Source organism: Tyto alba, unplaced genomic scaffold, assembly GCF_018691265.1.
Source record: "Tyto alba isolate M040663 unplaced genomic scaffold, T.alba_DEE_v4.0 Super-Scaffold_1000006, whole genome shotgun sequence".
Classification (NCBI taxonomy): domain Eukaryota; kingdom Metazoa; phylum Chordata; class Aves; order Strigiformes; family Tytonidae; genus Tyto; species Tyto alba.
In genome coordinates this window covers 800,417-813,471 of record NW_024881272.1, presented here as the reverse complement: position 1 = coordinate 813,471, position 13,055 = coordinate 800,417, and the positions used below count along the sequence as shown (strand labels likewise).

Here is a 13,055-nt window from a genome sequence, read left to right as displayed (position 1 = left end):
AGTCTGTATTTGCCACTTGATGGAGTATAGACTCTGGCTGCCCATCATGTGCAGCTGAGGATTCAGCTGCTTGGCTCTGCAGGGTTTCTGTGAAGATCCTATACTTTTTATATCTTCCCCAATGTTTTGCAGAGGGAATATTACTCCCTCTCTGAAGAGTGATTTGTGAGATGATGTTCCAAAGGCAGGTGCCTGTAATAATGTCTTTCTAGATTCCTGCCTGTCAGAGGAAAAACTACTTAAGGAACTTGAAGCTTTACGTGAAATGAGAAATTTCAGATGCAGCTTCAGTTCATTTGGTGTGTGTTTTTTTTTTTTTTTCAAAATAACCTGTCTCCTTGTCTATGCTAATCATTTATCTACACCTGGTTTTAATAGGACTCCAGCCTTCCTTTGGCAAAGGAAGGCTTTTCTTCTCATAGCAAGCCAAAATAAACAGATAGTATTTCATAAGGAAAATTAACAACATTCAGAGCCAACAAGAAATATTCAGACCAAAATCTCTCATTGAAAAGCACTAAGGAAATATCTCTAGTAAATCTAACAATCTATTTACCTACAGAGAACATGACACACAGTAATGAAGCAAGCCATCCATCCCTGCTCTGCCAACTTGTTTAACTTCTCTGCCCATTTCAGTGCTGACCTTATCTGCTGATGCTGTAAATAAGCCTACTATTTAATATAAACACTGGTTTATTTTTGTTATAGGTTAGAAGCTGGAGAGAAGTCTACCAATTAATTTCACACAAAAGCTAAGGAAAGCTGCTAAAGCTATTAATTTCACAACAAAGAAGGCTCAAGTAGAACTGTGTAGAGCATAGAAAAACTATTTTGTGAAAGGATTTTTAGCATTCCAAATTTAGAATGCAACCTAAATCTTTTGAAATTCTCAAAACTTCTCCAAATGTTTCTAATTTCTCTGAAATCCTCTAAAAGGAACATGGCAATTTTCTCTTGTTTTACTTTGCTTTGAATTGGTCAAAATACTTCACCTTGACAGCACAGAAATTGTACATGTCTATGTTCAGCCTTTAATTTTGTATTATATCATAAGAGATATAAACTAAGAAAAGGCAAAACGAATAAACATTTCAAAATGAGGGTCAAAGACCTTTATTGTATTCTGTCAAAAAGGCATAATTTTGCAATTACTGAAAGATTTTTTTTTTTTTTTTTTCAAAACAGCTGCCTCAATATTTTGTAGTATTCCGTAGATAAAACTTTATCTCTGCTACACTTCAACTGTCTTTTCTGTTTAGAATGCAGGTTCTTCAGAGAAAAATCTACCTCTTGTTATAACTTTATAGGGCAGTTAGCACAATAGACCCCCAATTTAATTGTTGCCATGTATTGCAAATATTAATAATAAAAATTTCTTTGTAGCTTCAGTCAACTACATCCTCCCTGGAGCCCTCTGTGGTAACTGCAATTAGTATGAGGAGCAAGATCTGGTAGGCAAGATCTTGTAATCCCCAACAGTTTATCACACTCTTTACTTAGCTGTACTGTATGTGAAAAACCTTCTACTCTAACAATGTGATCATGGTATTATCATTCCTTTCACATAACAGTGCTTTTAATTGTAATCAGGGCAATAAACATGACAGCAAGCCAAATACCAGTGTCAGCTGTAAATTGAAACCTCAAACCACAAAGCTAGTAGTCTGAGAGAATAAAAAGCAATAGGACCTACATTTCAAATGGTTGGATACAGTTGCTGTTCAATAAAGTGCTGCCTCAATATTGTGTAGATATTATTAAAGAGATCTATAAAAGATATATAATTTTTAAAATATCCCACCATGATTCAAAAGCAAGGAGAAAACAAAGTACTAAAATGGACATATATATTTTTTATTTTGCAATTAATTTTAGTTATTCATGATGAATTACTTAATTTGTCAAAGAAGTAGCAGCTGCATTCAAAAAAATATATCTTTGAAAATAATCCAATTCAAGGAAGCATAAGACTTCAGCTTGAAACTTTATTTCTTCACAGAAAAGATAGTAAAGCTGAATTTTCCTTTCTAAATCCCCCCTCGCCCCTCTCCATCTAGGCTAAATCATTTGGCTCTTCCTACAATTAAAACATTTTCTTCTCCAAAGCAAAAGAACTATCCTTTAAACTTTCTGAAGGACAAAGACAAGGAAGGAAACGTATGTGCTCTGGAAGATATGGACTGCATAGGAAGGAGGAGAGAAGCTCCACACTTTATATTGGACAGGCTGTTTGAACTGGTACAATCTACCTCCTTTGTAAGCCTCAGGGGAAGCAAAATTTTATGATTCTTATGGGGTAGGTCTGTGGGATTTTTTTCTGTTAGCTTTCTCTTTTGAAATGAGGAATACTGCAGGGATAGCTCATCTAAACCCCAGGCATTGCAAGGAGGAAAGAGCAGGGCTAAGTATCAGAGCAGGTGAAGGTGGAATTTGTGGGGAACAGAGATCCCCGATCATTCATTAATATATAGCTTCTGAGGAACCTTATGCCAATGTTACAATACAACCGATTTTACATATATGTTACATATGTTTATATATATAGGCATGTATATATATGTATGTTATATAGAGAGAGTTAATGCAAGTAATGTCAACCTGTTGTAGGAACAGGAAACCACAGATACTTCTCCTGCAAGCCTTGAGACTCTCTTGATGCTCAGATAAAGAGGAGAAACTTACAGAGACAAAATTGGTAGTAAAGCTTGAATATCATCCTGCAAATCATGGATTAATTCTGAAGTTTTATTAGGCAGGAAATAATAAACTTGTCTAGACTCTGCTGTGAACTGAAAGGACTCAAATTCCCTATAATAAAGTGACTTCTCAATCTAAATATGACCTTGACAGCAAGTTCACTGTTCAGAAACCAAAAAGGCAGACTCCAGCAGCTGTCTCTGTAGATCCCAACATTTGAAGGACATTCTCTTCGTCTTGTCAGTTTTTCTTCTGGGTGTGAATTTAGTCCATTACTCTTTTAAAAATGTTCATATCACTACCTTTCAAATGGATGTTTCCTTGGGAACTCACTGTAAGCTTTCAAGAAAAATTTCTCAAAAATCTATCTATGGGTTATTTTGGATTTTTTTTTTTTTTTTTGTAAATATTTTGATCATTTCAACATGGTTTACAAGTACTCCTGCAGCATGGATGTTCTAATTTCTATCTATTGTTAGCCATCTTTCTATAGCACTATAATTCTTATGCATACACTTAAACATAAACTCTGTCACCCCAAAAGTTACCTTACTTGTTCCTGGTCATGCTGGTAACTCCTGCAGTTTGAAAACTGAGGAAGGCAAATAAACTTGCAATGTATCACAGCACAGTAGTTCAGGGAAGAGAATGAGTGAAACTGAAAATTGTTCTTGGAAAACACATTGAAGTAAATAACCAGTATTAAGCTGTTACAAGAGAAGATTTAAGAAGCTACGAATCAGAACAGACAACACTGCCCTAGAAGAAAAGAGAGGCCACAGAGTGACATCCCTTTTAATAAAGAAGGTCCAAAGCTGCCAAGGCAGATTGGAATTCCACCAAGAATGAGGGGGTTTTTGTCACTAGCTTTGAAGGGAATTACATTATGTCATGTACATGGTGGACATAAGCAGAATTATATTAAATCAAGCCTTCTGCTCCTCCTCTTACTACAATGTCATCACACTGTTCAAAGTGTCTGAGAATGCAATGCCATGTAAAACTTTAATAAGTTGATTTGCCAGGTGCTGCTTTAGCAAGAGTCATATAATGCTTTTAGTTTTGGAACAGGGGCAATTATATTGATGGGACCTGATTGGCTATGCCTTCATTTTTGGAGTAGGAGATGAACAATTTAGACACTGCTCTCTGAAGAAATTATGAACATCCCACCTGTTCATTTTATTAAACCAGTGACATCTCCACAGGGGTGGGAGAGGTGGGGAGAGGAGTACTGGTCACAGAGGAATGACAGCTTGGTGTGTCTGTTCATGCTATTGATTAAACTTCCTGACAACCACATAGGGAATTTAATTACTGGGAAGCAAATTAACACCCTTGCAAGATAATAGAGAAAACAATAATTATATTAAGAACTCAGGGGGGCTAAGTTTTCCTGGCCTTGAGCCTGAAGCTATAAGTACCATTTTAAAGAAAACCACCGCTCTACTGCTCAGGGGTAAATAGTTTGAACCATATTGATTGAAGTCTTTATTCTCAGTGATTAAAAAGCACCTTCAACTGCCAGTGAGTCTGTTCAGACTTTTCACAAGGAGTCTTTCAATTAAGATTTCAAATGAGACTCACTTTGCATCGCAATCAGTCTATTCTGGTCAACAGAGAGACAGGCTGTGCTACCTGAATGACCTGTGCAATCACGCCTTGGGTGTACCGTCTACAATGAGCTTGCAAGGACCCTTTGACAGGTACATTCTCTCATCCTTCTGAATCAATGGAAACAAAACTTATTAGAGAGCAAGGTTAAATTTGTTAATTTTATAAATTGAAGAAATCCTCCAGTATTCAGTTTAAGTTCCAGATCTCGTTTTTAAGCTTACACCACATGCGTTTGAAGTGAAACACAGTAACTGGAAAAGCGGCAATATGTCACTGGACTGCAGTAAGAGAGAACTTCTAGTGGAAATGATCTTCACTGCAAATGACAGTATGGGACTCTAAATTTACAGTCTGTCTGTGATGCCAAATCAAACCTAGTCATCTTGCAGTGTTATCTGAGACTTGGAATCACAACATAGAATCTGAAAGTCAGTCTGGGCACTTTTCTTCCATTATAATTGCAAGAAGTTTCTTCCGATCAGCATACATATAGTAACATCTACGTTTAAAATGACATTTCCAAATTAAACCTGCAGTTACTTTCTGCCCTTTTACTCACTTTTAGTAATTTGAAGCAGGTGTAAATGAGACATTTGGTACATTAACTATGTCTTAAAATATCTATCTCAGCATGCAGTTTCTCTTTTTTTTTTTTTTTTTTTTATTTTCTCCTGCACTAGAAGGGTCATAGGTAACCCTACAAACACCAAGATAATATTTACCTAGTGATCAAAAGGCAGTCTGAAATTTTTTAAAAACCATCACTATAGTATACAAAATAGTTATTAAGGGCATTGTTTAGATCTTAGGGTTGTCATTACTGTTGGTAATAAGGGAGAAGGATAGAAACCAGGTTGATGTCTACATGGTGTAGTCAATATTGAGGCTTGGCCCCTGGGAAAAATTAACTTTTTACCTGTCAGCTAGGTGACTTTGATTTGAAGATAGTGAGAGGCAATAGAAAGAAATCCCATGGTGCTCACTTTTGCTAAAGCAGTTTTTAGAAAGAACTCACACCAGAGGAATAGCAAAAATCTGACTTACTGGGATGAATAAGTTATATTAGATTTTTCTGACTAAACAGAGGGATTGTTAAAGACAAATATTACAGTCTAAATGCAGACTTGCTGTAGTTTTGCTGAGTCATCCATCAGAAAGAACCTGACACACTATAATCACAGCAATATTTTTAAAATCTTGTCTGATGGAGAGGAGGAGAAAGAATGAACCACACGAGTGATACTGGTTGCATTCCTTAATGCACTGTTGGGGGGATGATAATATAATTCATAACTGAGATGATTCCAGGACTTCATCTGACAATAGTGTATGAAATGATGAAAAAGCTAGTACTTATCTGATGATGCAAACTTCTTTTCCTCAGGTTTCCTGTGTTTTTATGCTGTGATTCACATTTGATCTTGAAGATTTGTATTTGTCATTGGCTCTCATCATAACACATTCTGTCAGCCAGATGTCTAAGACTTCTGTCTTCAACACTGGACAATATATTTAAATTTATTTATATCTTTAAATTTATTTTTACTTTAAATTTAACCTGTTTAAATTGAAGTTAAAGATCTGACTTTATTTTCTGTTTAACTGACTGGATTTGTATCTGCTTTATTTAAGCATAATTTTTTTTTTAGCAAATTAAATAAGTCTGATTACTCTGGCCACGTCTGTTATTTTTTAATTATTATTCAAACTGTCTGAAAGAAAAAACCTCAACAGTTATATTATTATGTGCTCAGCATCTAAGAGTCTCTACATGCAAGAACAATGACTAAAAATTCTCTTTCCTGAGAAATACTAAGAGACTTGTGTCGATTTTGAGATCAAACATGATCATTTGCTCTGGATATATGTATTGACTGACTGTGTGACTGTCATACCCAGTCTCTAACTTTGAAACAATCTTAGAACTAGTTTACAGCTTCTTTACATCCTCAGTAATCATAAAGGCAATGCTGCCCATCTGTAGCAAACTCATAAGGCTAGCAGAGGGTGTAAATAATTCTCCCTGGAGCAACTGCACTTCCACATCAGTTCCAATTGTAATTTCCAGTCTTGATTTTACTGTATTTTACCACAGTTTGCAGCCTGGGTATTGGAAACCATCTTCACTGTGAGAACAGGGATCTTCATCCTTCACAAGAAGCAGTAGAACAGTTTTGAAGCCTGGAGTCAGCACACAGTGCTATTTTATAAAGACATATAGTGTGACCACAAATGGCTGGTCAATCTTTTGAGAAGTCATGGTTCAGATGTATATATAGCAAGACCACCATAAATCCCAAAATGCAAAGTGTAAATTGAGACAAACTCTGTCTTTAGTAGTATTTGATAGTAAAAATATTGGCCAAGTTTGCATATGAGTTTCAGTTGATTAAGGTCTAGATTAATTTCCAAGAGTGAGAGAACACTAATTCTCCACTTTTGCCAAGACCAGCTTTGTCTTTCTGGTGTGCTTGGTCTTAATAAAACAGATTTGCAGACATGGGAAATAGATGTGCTTAGTGGAAAAAAACTTTCTTGTTTCAAAGTTGTCATTTTACAGTATGCTCGTATTTCATATGGGAAAGTATGAACTGAAGCAGAAGGGAGGCAGTTCTGAAGGTGTGTCAACAAAATATGGTGGTTTTCCACATTTTGTAGTTTTGAAGATGGAGATACAAAACTTGTGACACTATTAAATGGATAGTTCTCTAAATCTCACTGAAGATTATGGAATGGTGGAGATGATCTCTCCTATTACTTTCTGTAGATTTTACATAAAAGTAATTATATAAGATGCAAATGCTACCCTCCAGAAAAAAATGGGATGCCTAAACTTCCTCATCTTTAGAATTACTGATATTTAATTCAGTAATAAGCTTATCATCTCCTCTATTAGAACTTGCTTTCTTCAACCCTTTAAATCCAATTCTTTTATACAGGGGATTTGGGGAACATCATTAATTCAATCGTTAGAAAGAAATGGAAAAATATAATTGAACTGAGGAAGCAAGCCTCTAAAGTCTCAAAAGCACTCTATGCTGATGCAAACAAGAAAACTTTGGTAACTTTATATGTAGTGTTATATATTAACTGAAGTTTCAGATCTAGTTTTTAGGTGAGCCTGTCAAAACTGTAGTTTTTTTCAGATGATTTTAATTCAGTACATATAAAGAGTAACCAATGCTCAATAGCAACACATTTTGGAGTTATTAGGGAATTATGAAATGCATTAGACATGAAGTCCAAATCCAGTGAATCCAGGGATTTAAGAAGAAATAGCTTGCAACAGCAATTCACTTCAACTAGTACTTTGCAATCAAATGATGAAGGATAGTTGCACAATGGAAAATACTTTCAGCAAATATTAATGTGAAAATGAATATCAATTTACTTTGGCTATATTTATACCACTTACACTTTCTGTGATACTGAAACTTACCTTCTGAAACATCTCTATAAAGCAGATACAGAAATTATCAAAAAAATAACACACACATTTTGAGAAGATAAGTTTGTCTTTTAAAGCTGTAGAAGGATACATTTTAAAATATTTACAGGATGACTTTTGATGTTTAATTATGCCGGTGAAACCACATGTCTGGTAGCATGAATAGTATTTGTGTTCACTGGGCCAAGTTCTTCAAGGTCCTAGATGGTGATGGCTCTTATCTATTTAAGCTGATGTTGAACATTGAAGCACACAAGTCAAATCTATGAAGTTAATGGACTGCAAATGATTAAAATAAGCATGTATTTCAGTGCTTCACTGAATCACCTTTAAGCCCAATTTTAGCAGTAAAATTTCTGTCCAATTTGTTGCAAGCATACCATTCCTTTCCATAGTATTTTGTATTTAAAATAAATGTTTGAAAGAATAAGTTTTCAATTTCAAAGCTACTTTGAAAATATATCTCATAATATTTGTTGCACATCTCTTCATTTTATGCCTTTCAAGAAAATATTCCAAAAGAGATTTCGTTGTCTTCAACGGGAAAAAAAAAAAAAAATCACCTGCCCAGCACTTGGGAAATATGCAAAGACAAGGCAGCAAGCTGTCATTGCATGTGAGAAATGCGAAAATATATGCTTGGATGGAAGATTTACTCTTTCATGCTTCCAGGAGGTCTCATAAATTCTAGCGATAAAAAAAGAAATTATGAAAATGCACTTTTAACGTCTCCTATTGTTTGAGCAACCTTACCATCCATGTCCTTATTTACTTTAATAGATTTTTTTAATTTAGAAAAATTAAATTAAGTTGCAACATGGACTGCTACAAATTTATTTTAGATGCCACTGAGCAGACCACCTTAAAAGAAAAATGCTGTCTTTTAAACTGTTTAAATGAAGTAGCCAAATTTCTAAAGGCACTCAGCAGCCAACCACACCAGGATTATGGTACAAACAATGCATGATCACATTCTTATCCTTGCTGTGAGAATCCTGAGCCTGTGGACATTTTTGCTGGTCTTCATACCTTTCATATGTTTTAGAGGGTCATAATCTCTGTAAAATGCTAAATTGCCAGTCAGTCATTGAGTGTTGCAAGTTAGAATTTACTTCTATGGACAGTAAGTCTTGCCAAGAGTCCCAAAAACTTCCAAAATCAGTGATGTGTAACAAGACAACATATTCACTAACACCATTGTCAACACTACTGTAGCCATGAACTGTGAAAGTCCTACATACATCAGAAAATTGAGAATATTTTCAAGGAGCCTTTTGATGTTTTTTACTGTGTGAAACTTATTAGCACTTGAGTTCTTAGGTCAAAGCTTTTTCCTGAAATGGAAAGATAAAGTTTACTGAGAGGATGAGGTAAGAGAAGGAGCTGGACAAGTACATGCTCATAGTATTAGGGGCAGAAGGGATACAGGAAAATATGCAATATTAAAAGAACACCACATTGAAAAAGTGGCGTGGTCTACAGGCATACTACTGAAGACTGCAGTGCTTTAACTAACATAGGTGGACTCTGTATTCTGGAATCTCAGTGAAACATAGTGGCTTGTGATAACAACAGGTCAATAAGATTATCTAGTTGTCCTTTTAGGCTACAAATTCCTGTGAAAGTCTAGTTTCATACACATTAAGAAAGAGTACATTAAACACTGCTTGATTCCATTCAAGGTGATATTTTTAGGCCACGTGTTAGATGCTAAGAACACAGCTTCTTGGAATGATGTTCTCAGACACAACTTTGCTTACACATTAATTCTCTCAAAGGCCTCAAGAAACTAATGAAATTTGTTAATAAAGGTTGAACAGCTTTAGTATGGATTTTTGATAAGGAAACAGCTGCTCATTTGCAAGGGTAGTAGCTGAGTCTGGAGGACACAAGATATGAAAAAGAATAAACAGATGGTTCAGAGTAAACAATTTAAAGTAGCTCTTGTAATTTCTTTGATAATTTAGTACATACCCTGATATTAAGATGTTATATGAAGCTTGTTGAGCTAATAGTGATCAAGTATGTATTGCTGGAAGGCAGCTAGAGAGATTAAAAAAGGCAGCAAAATTTACTGAGATAACATACTGCTCCACGTACTCCAAAATGAAATTCAAGTAGTTAAAAGGTGCCACAAGAGCCTGAGTGAAATGAAATCTGCACATAACAATGAATAACACACTCTGAACTGGAATATGTTTGGTCATCTAATCTATAATAATCATAGTTGCTCAAAAGGAAATTGTCACTAAGAGAAGACCGAAACAGCAGACCAGTGTCCTCTTATTAAAAACAGAAAAATACTTTGATCACAGAGTAACAGAATGGTTGAGGTGGAAAAGGACCTCTGGTCAAAACCTCTGCTCAGGCAGGGCCATCTAGACCCAGTTGACAAGGACAATGTCTAGATGGCTTTTGAGTATTTCCAAGAAGGAAGACTCCACAACTTCTCTGGGCATCCTGTGCCAGTGCTCGGGCACCCTCACAGTGAAAAAGTGTTTCCTGATGTTCAGAGGAAACCTCCTGTGTTTCAGTTTGTGCCCATTGCCTCTGGTCCTGTCACTGGGCACCACTGAAAAGAGCCCGGCTAGATCCTCTTTGCACCCTCTCTTCAGGTATTGACATGCACTGATAAGATCCTCCTGAACCTTCTCTTCTCCAGACTGAACAGTCCCAGCTCTCTCAATCTGTTCTCATAACAGAGGTGCTCAAGATCCTTCATCATTGTCTAGAACTCTCTCCATTGTTTCCATGTCTCTCTCATATTGAGGAGCTCAGACCTGCACACAGGACTCCAGGTGTGGCCTCACCAATGTCGAGCAGAGGGGACAAATCCTCTCTCTCAGCATCCTGGCAACAATCCTAATGCAGCCCAGGATACCACCAGCATCCTTTGCTGCAAGGGCAGATTGCTGGTACATGGTCAAACTGGCGTCCACCACACATTTTTCTTTTACATCTCATATTTAAAAGGTAAAATAATAATGTACACTGTCTAGTTTGGAAGAGAGCATTAAGCTATAGAGAAAACAGTGGGGTTTTTTTCTTTCTTTCTTTTATTTATTTCTGGAAATTCAGATGGAGACACAAACTAAATTTAGCTATCCGTTGATTTCAAATGGGATTTATGCACTGAAGAACTGTCATATTTTTGACAGTTGAAAAAAATCTGTTCCTCAGCTGTTTATCTTGAACAGAAGGAAGGAGAGGTAACACCGAGAGTAAACAAAGCATCTTAAATAGGATATTTACTTCTTCCTCTTTAGGATAAATTCTGACCACAGATAATGTGCATGACCTCAAGTGAAACCAGTAAGTTTTACAGGTTTGTATTGGGGGAAAAGGGTTGTTTCTGGATTCAGAGGACTATTTTGTTATATGTAAGGTAAGGAAGGATTTGGAAGGCAGAAAAATTAGAAAATCAATACGATTATATTTCACTTCACTTGAATCTGGAGTTCATAGTGTCAGAGAATGGAATTCATCATTCATTGCTCTGGAGTTAATACTAGACTATATGGGCCAGTAGTTAGCACTCTGGATTATCCTTGTCTACTCAAACTCTAAATTACTAAATAATCTGGCTTTCTTTCACCCTATTCTTTTCTGACTAATTTATTTTTATTATAAATTGATTAGACTAAAACAATATACTCTTATCTCAAAAGATGACTTCCATCAATTTAGACAAAGACTGAATGATATATATTCCACATCAAAGTTAAAAAATATTTACTTAAACCTTTAGTTTTGTTTAATAAAGGGCACTTTTGTTCTCAGAACTTGTTACTAACATAAACCAGATGATGCTGAAATTTGTTAACAGTGTTTTACGTAGTTTAAATGTTGCACAAGCTCTACATTTTTCAGAATGTCTCAGTAATTACTGTGGCTAGAAATGCTTACAGACCATGTGTTACAGTACTGGAAGAGCTGTTCAGATAGTAATATATGATTTAGGATTTATATAGGGAGGTTGAGTAGACAATGACTAAGCTATGTATCCAAAGTTCACATGATGACTTTTTTTCAACAAAGTACAGACCCATACACATACAAGGTTACCTATCTCATCTTTCTATGAGCATCTTTATGCAAAATGGTTTATAAGTTACAAGCAGAGATTTTCTAAGGTACCTATGAGATGTGGAAGTCGTGCTTTGAAAGGCTAAAGAGTAGGTGTGGCATATGTCTTAATGATGTTAATAATCTATATTTCACACTTTTTAGTAACCACACCTACTACCAATTACCTAATTAACTGATGTACATGAACTTGTCATTTTAGTGATTCACACACAGCATAGCTAAAGAGTCTTTTTTTAAAAGCATGGAATTTAATTCTTACCCATTTTTTCCCTGACACTAATGTCTCAGTCCTCAACATAGGACTATACATGCAACTAACAACTATACAAACTCGTAAGTAATTTGATGCCACTGAACACCTTGCTATAATAATCCTCCACAGATTCAGATATGTGTGCTCTTTCAGTTTAACTAAAATTGCTGTTAAGTAGGTGCCATCAAATGACATTCTTCAGGTAGTGAATAGTATCACATCCCATTCAAATAGGATGAAATATGATAAACAAGACCATGTCCTTCTGTAGAGTCAACATATTTGTCCTAGTTTGCAAAGTAGTAAATGATAGCATGACACCATAAACGCTTAAAGGTGTCAAAATAGTGATTGGGAAAATACATTTTTACATACACAAAAACCAAACATAAATCCATGTTTTTATAATCTGAGAAGTCTGTGATCCTCCAGGGAAAAATATTGTCAGTTCTGGTGTCATCCTAAGAGTGAGACTGGGGATGGGAAAAGGGCCTGAGATATTCTGAACAGACTCAGATTTAAGCATAAGGTCTCAACAAAAGTTATAACAACTGAAATTTTAACTGATATATGGTCTTTTGGAATTATCAACCTTAGATTTAGAAATCAGTCTTTAACAATAAAACAAATATAAAAAAAAAAAAAGTATACAATATAAAGTTCACAATTAAGTATTTTACTGATATTTCTTCTCTCCCACACTTTTCTCATGACCACTGAATAGTCTTCTTCCCTCACTCTTCTACTTGCTCTCTTTCTCCAACACAACTCATTAAAAACTATGATTTTTTTCTGCTTCTTCCTTATCCCTCTAATTTCTTTTTTTTTTTTTTTTTTTTTTTTTTTCTCTCTGATTTTTCCCAGGTCTGCTGAGCTCTCCTTACTTTTCCCACCATCTGGCTAGACAGCTGTTAATGATATCACTGAGTGAGTGAGTTGAGAAAACAG

The 13,055-nt window shown here is 35.5% G+C and overlaps 1 protein-coding gene across 2 annotated transcripts in view; it reads right to left on the bottom strand.

The window, feature by feature from the left end:
* BRINP3 (BMP/retinoic acid inducible neural specific 3) overlaps positions 1-13,055 on the bottom strand; it is a 226,624-nt gene that overhangs the window by 51,942 nt on the left and 161,627 nt on the right. The gene's annotated exons all lie outside the window — the stretch shown is intronic.